The following is a 9804-nucleotide window of genomic DNA, read 5'->3' on the forward strand; positions in this document are numbered from 1 at the left end:
AAAAATTGATTGAACCAAGCTAGTCTGCCAGTAAAAAACGGGTTAGAATCTGCAGCTTGCCGCGCCATAGGACGGGCTAGCGGGGTGACCCGCCATTTTTGTAAATATTTTTAATATTTTTATTTTGTTTAGATTACTTTCAAATTTCTATATATATTATGTTCATTTGAGGGAGTCCATTAAATCCACTGATGTGGGTGGACAGATAAATAATTTTTCTCATATTTCTTTGCAGTGATTTAAAAGAAAATGAAGGGATGAATTTGTGAAATAGTGTACAAAATTCATCCCTCCTGATATACAAAGATTTGCAACAATAAATAATATTTTTACAGTTTTTAACCTTATCTTTTTTTGTGTTTTATTTCTATATGTAATGTTTCAAATATTAGTCATAATATACATTTTTTATTTTTTTTCAAATATTTATATATATATATATATTATTACAAATTATATATTATTATTATTTTATTATATATATATATATATATATATATATATATATATATATATATATTATATAGTAACCGGTAACCGGTTACATAATAATATAATAATTATTAATTAATAACATATATAATATAATAATCAATAATAATAATATGTAATAATTAATTATGTATATAATAAATATTACTACTATTAATATATATATATATATATATATATATAATATGATAATAAATAATATAAAGTAATTAGATATAACTAGCGTAAACACAGGTGCTATCGCACCTGTGTTTACGTATTTTTTAAATATGTGTGATATTATATTAATATGTGATAATATTGTAATGTTATTAAGTTAATATATAAATTAAAATTATATTTATTAAAAATAAAGTGAAATATATCGTAACAGATGAAAGAATAACCATTGATAAATAAAGAATAAGAGACAATTTTACAAAAAGCTTGTAAAAGTAATGATCAATTTTTAAAAATTTAATAAATTATTATATTTAAAGGGTAAAATTTGTATTTTTAAATGTGGACACACAAAGAGGAATCCCCTTTATATATTGTTATAGATAAGAAACAATAAAATTTGTCTATATAATAATTATTAATAATAAAATAAATTATTAATAATAATTTTAAATAATATAATTATTATAAAATTAATAACACTAATTTAATATAATTTAAATTTTTTAATTTTTTTAAATTTATCAAATAATAGATTTTAAATTTTAATATTTTGTCTAATCTAAAAATTAGTTCATATATTTATAAGATTATTTTAGTAATTTTTAATTTTTATCTATTATAACTTTTTATTTTCTCTATCATATCACTCAAATAATTCACTAACTCTCATAAAATTTATTTTTAAATCTAATCACTTCATCCTCTAAATCCACTCAAGAAAACACATATATTTATCCACCCAAATTCACACGATCTTCACACTCTCTCTATCTATCAAATTCACCCACACAAGTGAACATCCTAAAAGAAACAGACCTCACCACTCACACATAGAGATGGCAAATAAACCCGTGCCCGTGGGTATCACCCGAACCCGTCCCCGTTTTGACGGGGAATCCCCGCTTTGATTGGGTATGGGTATGGGTAATACCCGAAATTTTCAACTGGGGATGGGATGGGGATGGGGATATATATATACCCGCCCAAATACCCGTCCCCGCTTAAATTACTAAACTATTTATAATTTATTAAATAATCTAAAAAATATATATAAATAAATAATATATTTACACATAAAATATAATATAATATAATATAATATAATATAATATAATATACATATAATATATATACATAATAATATAATATAATATATATATAATATATACGTATAAAACAAATTAATCATTTAACTAGTGAGATCTTTTATAAACAAATTTATAACATAACAAATTTATAAAAATTTAAAAGAAATATATATATATATATATATATATATATATATATAAAAGCATAAAATATCTACGCATATACATATAATATATATACATAATAATATAATATATATTATTATATTTATATTATTATATAATATAATATAATATATACTTAAAATAAATATATATCTATAAATATATATATATATATATATATATATATATATATATAAACATAAGATATCCACACATATAATATATATACATAGTAATAATAATATAATATATAATATAATATAATATATATAAATAATTATATATATATATATATAAACATAAGATATCCACACATATAATATATATATATACATAGTAATATAATATATAATATAATATAATATAATATAATATAATATATATATATATATATATATATATATATATATATAACATATTTCTCATTCTCTTTGTTTTTTGTTATACACTTTGTTTACTCTCTCAATTGTCTGGTTTGTTTTTCAAGATTTAATTTTGAAGGTAATTTTTCTTCTTCTTATTACATAATTTTTACTCTTTGTACATGGTTATGTTCAAATAGGTGTTCCTCAATTTCATTCTATGAAATAATTTTTAGGTTACACATTTGATTATCTTTATTTATTTATTTATTTTCATGAAAATGTTTGACTCTTATTTTGTAGCTCTTCTTTTTGTTACTTTGGTTATACACTTTTTTACTCTCTTTTAATTGTTTGGCTTGTTCTTTAAGGTTTAAGCAGATCTTCAAGGTACTTTTCCTTTTATCATAATCTTAATTATACATTTTTTTTCTGTTATGTTATGTTCAAATTGATATTCTCAAATTTGGGTCACACATTTAATTATCTTTACTCCTTTATGATAATTTTATTTATTATTTATTTTTTGTTTCATGATAATGTTTAATTATTTACTATAGAGGCTTTGATGTGTACAAGAAGTTGGATATGGAACTCAAACCATCTAGGTAAGTTACTCAAATTTATTAATATTTTTTGTTAGTATTTTTTGTGAATTCTCATCTAATATTCTACATTTGGTGTTTGTAGGTGTTAAAAAATTAAAAGGAAAAGATGTTCTCATGAGTGAAAATGAATCTGATGAAGAAGGTACATTATATTCTAGTAATTAAAATTTTCAATTTCAATTATTATATCATATCTAATTTTTCATTTTTTTTCTATGTGTAGGTGGATCGAATGCAAATGAAACCACTGATCATTTGTAAAATTAATAAATATTTTGGTTATTATAAAATTTTAGTAATGTGTAATTTTTTAGCTTTTATATAATTATTTGAATTTTATTTAGTTGTTATTTGATACTTTAATTTGAGATTTATACTATTATAATATTTTTCTTAATATTTGACATCATGAAAATCAAAAAGAGTATGTTATTTTAATATTGAATATTTTGATAGTATCATGATTCCGTTGGTGTGATTTTTAAATTTTTTTTATAAAAAATATTTAATTGATATATGGAACAATAAAAAAATGGGTATGAGTATGGGTATAAGAAAATACCCGTTACCCGGTGGGGAGGATGGGTCAAAAGTTGTATACCCGTTGAGTTTGAAGATGGGATGGGGATGAGGATAAATTTTTATTATGGAGATGGGGATGAGATCATGATACCCGTACCCGCCCCGCCCCGTTGCCATCCCTACTCACACAGAAAAATAAAAAAAGATTCACACACCATACCAAAAAAATTACCACCAAGAGTCTCATTCGGAGCTTCTGGATTCACTTTTTGGCTTTTGGGATTCTACGGGGCTAGCACGAGGTTGGGCACACTCTCCTTCTCCCATAATTCTCTCACCTTCACCTCACGGTCTTCTGGTTCTCGCACCAGCATTTGTTCTGGACTTCGTCGAACAGAGCGTCCAATTTCGCTCAGAGAGTCACCACCGTTTAAGCCCACGGCCAAACCCCTCGCCTTCGTCCACCACAGACTCGGTCACACCACGCTCACTGAAACGACTTGACATTGTGAGCCGCCACGAGATTGTGCGCTTAACTCCACTTGCATCCCGTTCCTCTCTATTCTCTATATCGGTATCTTTGAGGTATTTTACTTTCCTCGTTCCTCTATTTTTCCGATTTGGATTTCACATTAAATGCTAATTGGGGTTTGTTTCGGGTCATAAACTGTTGGAACCAAATTGAATTGATGAGGCTATGGTTTCGTTTGGGATTGATGATTGAAATTCTGACGTTGAAGAAATTGTATAACCTAACCTCTGTTTGGATTTAATTTGATGTTGTTTATGGTTTAAATGCATTGAGCATCCCGTTGGTTTTTTTGTATTTGGTTTGAACATGAATTTTGATGGATGTAGTTTCCAAGTTTCTGGTATGCGGAAACCTGGGTTTCTAAATTAGGATTGGTGCATGTTGGCTTTGATAAATATAAGAGAATGGGTTGTTGTGGTAAACTTTTTATCGTTGAGTGTATGTGTACGGTCGGGTTTCAATTTGATGTTCACGATCTGGTTAATTGGTTTGTGATTGAGTAAGAATTTACTGATTGTAATTGGTTTGTTGTTAATGAAATTTTGGGCTTGAGTTTTGACGCAAACCCTTTGGTATTGGAAGTGGGAATTCCTGAATCACTTTGTCGTGGTGAATTTGAAAAGAAAAAAATCGTGTAAGAGTATTGTTGTCTTGGATTGATTGACTGATTATTGTGGGAAGCATTGAATTTATGGGTTTACTTTACGAATATTAATGCTATTTTTACTGGAATGGAGAAAGTAGTTGCTACTATTGTTCCGTCATATATACTATTGCATAGTATTTGGTTTTCTTATTTTCCACGATGAGTTTTATGGGTTTATTTGTGGATTTTGGAATTCATGGTTGAGTGTGTTTAAAGTTGACAAAATGCTTTGGTGTAAAGTTGAAGCAGAAACAGGAAAAGTAGAATCTGAAGCATTGGGGTTTTTGAATTTATTAGAGTTTTAACCTTTTTTTTGTGAGTGAATTCTTTGACGTCTTATTTAATTTGTTTGGAACTGTTTAATACTTATTTGAAGATGAGCAGGATTTGTTTGGAACATCCTAGTTGGATTTGATTGTAAATAGAAATAGAAATAGAAATAAATAAATAAATAAATATATATATATATATATATATATATATATATATATATTTATTTATATATATAGATAGATAGATATCTATCATCAATCTAGAGCGCGTGTTCCACCATTCGATTTCCAAGCAGTAAGCAAAATCTTCTATCCCAGTCAATTGACATTGGTGTCAAATTTGCCCATTGTTCCCTCCTGACCAGGTTTACCTTTTTTCTCTTGTCTTGATGATTTCAGTTCATGACAAGCCTGTGTAACTGTTTTTTCCACCCATTGTTTAGTTCATGTAATCCCTTCACAAATTTTGCCTCTGTACTTTCTTGCTCCTATTTAAACTTGAGTATTCATTTGTTATTTGTGCTTACAGTTGATTCAAGTCATTAGACTTGGTCAATTTACATTACTTGGTAGTAATTTTTTCACACAATACTTCCATTAAAGTTATTCAATTTTCTTTTGGTGTATCTATCTGCAATGAACACCTTAAAATTGACTTTGTGCTTCAGATTGTAATTATCACTGTATTTTAGCCTAATCCACTTTCAGTTGGCAACAAACTTACACTAAAACAGTACATGCCTCACATTCCTTTGATGTGATGACCAACTAGTTTTATAAATTAGACATTCGTAGGGTCAATTTTAATTTGTCTGAAAGCATGGAGGGTCTATAATCTGGACACTAAGTAATTAAGTGATGACATCAATTATAAAAGGCACGTATGCAAGGTGTTTTCTATATGCAATGATAAACTTAAAATTAATAATTTTCATCTTTGAGTTTTTGGCTGTTCTAAAGCATCGGAAATTGTATTTTATTATGTTAAGCAAAGTTGGAAAGGAAAGAGAAACGGAAAAGGAAAAGGTTCAAAAGTGTGTGATGTAAAAATTAGAGTTAGATTTTGTAATGTGGACAAATATAATATGGTTGTACTTATATGCATGTCAATAACACAATTTGGTGTTGGGATAGCTATAACAAGACACTTGTGGCCTTGTTTTTGGAGCTTTGCTTATGAACTTTTGTTGCGAGGTTAGAGGTGATGCGATGGTGGTAAGTATTGGAGAGAGAAACAAAAGGGAAAGAGTGAATGGTCCAAAACATGTTTTGTTGAACTTAACAATAAATAATGATGGAAGCAAACTACACCTACAATGGAGTTCTGCTGAAATAGAGAATGAAAAAAAAGGGATTTCATAACTAAGATCCACGCAACCTGGGGTTGGTATAACATAGAATATATGAAGCTACAATGTAATCAGCTAGAACAAAAAATGATATTGGCTGTAGGAGTATAGAGGGTGAATTGTAGGGGAGGGGAAGTTGAATCACTTAAGGTGACATAATAAAAGCAGGGCAACAACTCCAGGTGGGTTGTTCACTGACAATGGCTTCCTTGTTTTGTCCTTTAAGAAGTCATTTTGGAACCAAAGACTATTACACCTTTCTTTCATTTTTGTGAAGACAGCTCCTAATAAGATCTCAATATTTTCTAGTTGTCCCTGTGATCCAGTCTATGTAATTAATATCACTAGCTTTAGTTAATTACTGTTAACTGATGGTGCTATCTGGCTAGCAGTACATGACACCATTATCAATTAGATACATGTTGTTTCGGCCTCACCCTGCCATAACCATTTTGTGCCATTTAATTGAAAAACATATGGAGTGAAAAAATTAAGTATAAACTGTAAAGTCATACAAGAACGTATTAACAGAATCGACCACACACTGACCACCTGGACATCTTAATCTCTTTTGTCAATAACTATTGAAAATAAAGAAAATGAAGAGGAAGAGAGAGAAAAAAAACTTATTTAAACTCAATCTAGTATGCATGATGTCTGTTGCTATATTTAAGCATGGAGGGAATATAGTTGTAAAGAACACTCTTAATTGCAAATATGTACTATCTCTAATAGAAATTTAATAGTTGTGATCAATCATTTTTGTGTTTTTCCTTGATTATTTTTTTCTGATCATAGGTTGTACTATATGAAGCCCAATAGTTATGTCTGTTACTAAAGGCTGACCTGGATAAAGAACTTAATTAAGCGCTTATTAAATATGAGCTGGTCATAATAGGCACCTGGATTTTAATTTTTTTTTTTTAATTGAAGAAATCAGTTTGAACTATTTTCATGTAAGATATAAGCTATTTTTATTAATTATCTCAAAAAGCTTATTATATAAGTTGAAAACAACTTATGGACATATGATAAGCTATTTCCATAAGTTTTTCCCTATACTTACAGAAGTGAAGATGAGCTCAAATAGACTTTAAATAGGCTCTTCCTAACTGATATTAATTTGATCATGGCTTAGGAATGTGAGTTCATGATTGTGGCTTGAATATATTTAAATGCTGAGAAATGTGATTATTTTAGTTGGGATTAGGTACCAACCGCAATCTTTCCTGTCTATAGATTAGACTCTATAGTAATTATGGTGGAAACCTTTTTGAAGCAAATCAAAATTGCTTCTTAAAAAGGTTGCCTAACATAGTTTCTATATTGGAGGTGGACTCCACAGACTATGAATTGCTTAAGCTTAAAAGTTTCTCTGCATGATGTGTGTTGAAGTGTCACCTCTATTGAATTCCTTTATGTTGACTTATTTAGTTTCTCAAAGTGGAAGACTGGGGATGGGGAAACCGAGTTGTTATATTTTGTGAGTGTGTAGTTGCTGACTTATTATATTATGTTTAAATGTGCAAATCGTCAATGTCTCACATTAACTAGCTACAAATTTTAACATTCTGGTTTGACTTTCGTTTTGACAGCTCAATTTGTGGGTAAATATAATGATGTGGATGTAATTGTCTCATTCATATTAACATAAAGTAAGCCTTCTTTCCTAAATGTTATGTGGATGTAATTGTCTTATTGATATTAACATAAAGTAAGCCTTCTTTCCTAAATGTTATTTGTCTCTGATATGTTGTGATGCTCCTTTGTCATCCTTTTTGAACCGTCTTGTCATTCTCTCTCAACCAGTTGTGTTTCTTCCTCTATTGGTCGGTGCATTTCTTAATTGATATTTCCAATCTTGATAAATTTAACATGCAGGCAGATTCCATATATTTTATGATTGCATTATTAATCATAGGAAGCTTGTTACGACTTTTGTGATTACTAGTTCAATTCCACATTTTTAAACTTCTCTATAGAGACAAATTTATATGTTTTACATAGCAGACATTGCTTTCTCAAGACAATTTTTATCTCTATCATGTTCTAGTTTATGACAAATTAATTTGTTTGGTTAAGTGTCATCTGCTTATTCTTTTTGGTATAGGTGGGAATCAAATTCTTTCTCTCTTCCCCTTTTTATGGTTTTGTATGTCTCAATACTTAATTTCGTTTAGGTGAATAAATTTATTTAAAAATAAAAATAAAAAATAAAAAAATATTTTTAGTTAATGGTAAATGAAGAAGTTGAAATAATTTTTTTTTTCGAAAATTCTCAAATTTTAATTTTTGAAAAATAAAAGAAATGAAAAAAAAGTCCAATTTGTTTTCATTTTGTACTTTTCTACCACATTTGTTTCTTCTTGATAGAGAAAATAGTCATATGATTCTAATAATTAGAAATAATATATCTCCTAATGATTAGAATTAATATTACTGACTATAATTGATATTGTGTTGATTTGATGTGATATGATTCTCGTGATGTGTTATTATTATGTTCCTTATATTGTTCATTATAATTAAAGCTAGGATTATATCGATATTGTAATGTATGGATATAAATACCTTGTTTGTAATATGAAAAGATTAGAAAAAAGAAAATATTTTTTACACTTCTCTCATTCTTTCTCATCACCATTCACATACAAACAAAAAAAGAAAAAAAAAATAGTTGTAAGAGGAAGTAAAGAGTTTGGAATGTACGTCACTCCTATTTTTTAGGAGCAACAACAGGAAAGAACAAATCTATTCAAGACTCATGATGTTACAAACAACTGAAAATTCAAAGGATCTGAAGATAAGGCTTTGAGCACATTTGAAGAATAGTTTTTAGGAAAATTAATTTATGTTTCTATGTTTTTGGATTGAGTTTTCTTTTAAAGATTAGTTTATGTTTTCATATTTATGAGAGTTTTGGACTTTCTTTTAGAAATTAATTTATGTTTTTATGTTTTTGGGTTTGAGTTTCCTTGTAGGGTTTCTAAGTTTTCTAAAACTTATGTGTCTATATATAAAGATTACAAGGTACAAAAGACTAATATAAACACTTTTGAATCATATTATATGCATTTGCACTATTTGAGAGATGATTTTCTTGATTCTTAGATTAGAATTCTGATTCTTATCAAATATTAACATTTTTGTAGCAAATCTTTACTTCACTTATTAATATGCTAGATTGTGGAGTTTCCCGCGTCTTTTTTATTCCACGTTTTTCTCTAATTTATTTTTGTTATTTTTTTGAGGATTTAAATTCAAAAGTGATTGTACTTTTTCCTAGATAAGATCGTATAAAAAAGTGTCTTAACTAGAAAGAAAATAAGTGGTATAAGACAACTCCAAAAGAAATTTTGTATAAGTATTAGGAGAAATTTAACATTCCACATGCCCACAACACCAAATGAACAATTGCTTATTCAATATTGTTATGAAGACTTGCTGCAAATGGAAAGAAGCAATCATGAATTAAACTCTTGTCAAAAATTTTATATCCAATATGACCAAAAATCAACAATTTAATTCTAGAAATGCGGACAAACATGTACATGAAGTAAGGGTAAATCAAAGAACTAAACTTGAAAATCAAAAATTGGAGATCAA

At 27.8% G+C, this 9804-nt stretch overlaps 1 long non-coding RNA gene across 1 annotated transcript; it reads left to right on the forward strand.

The window, feature by feature from the left end:
• Window positions 1-3564: 3564 nt before the first annotated feature.
• LOC114163759 (uncharacterized) lies at window positions 3565-9293 on the forward strand. Its single transcript, XR_003599423.2, has 2 exons — window positions 3565-3984; window positions 7794-9293. It is a non-coding gene; the product is annotated as an uncharacterized LOC114163759 (long non-coding RNA).
• The last annotated feature ends 511 nt before the right edge of the window (window positions 9294-9804 follow it).

Source organism: Vigna unguiculata, chromosome 9 (genome assembly GCF_037176805.1).
Source record: "Vigna unguiculata cultivar grain cowpea cultivar isolate G323 ecotype 2 chromosome 9, ASM3717680v1, whole genome shotgun sequence".
NCBI lineage: Eukaryota > Viridiplantae > Streptophyta > Magnoliopsida > Fabales > Fabaceae > Vigna > Vigna unguiculata.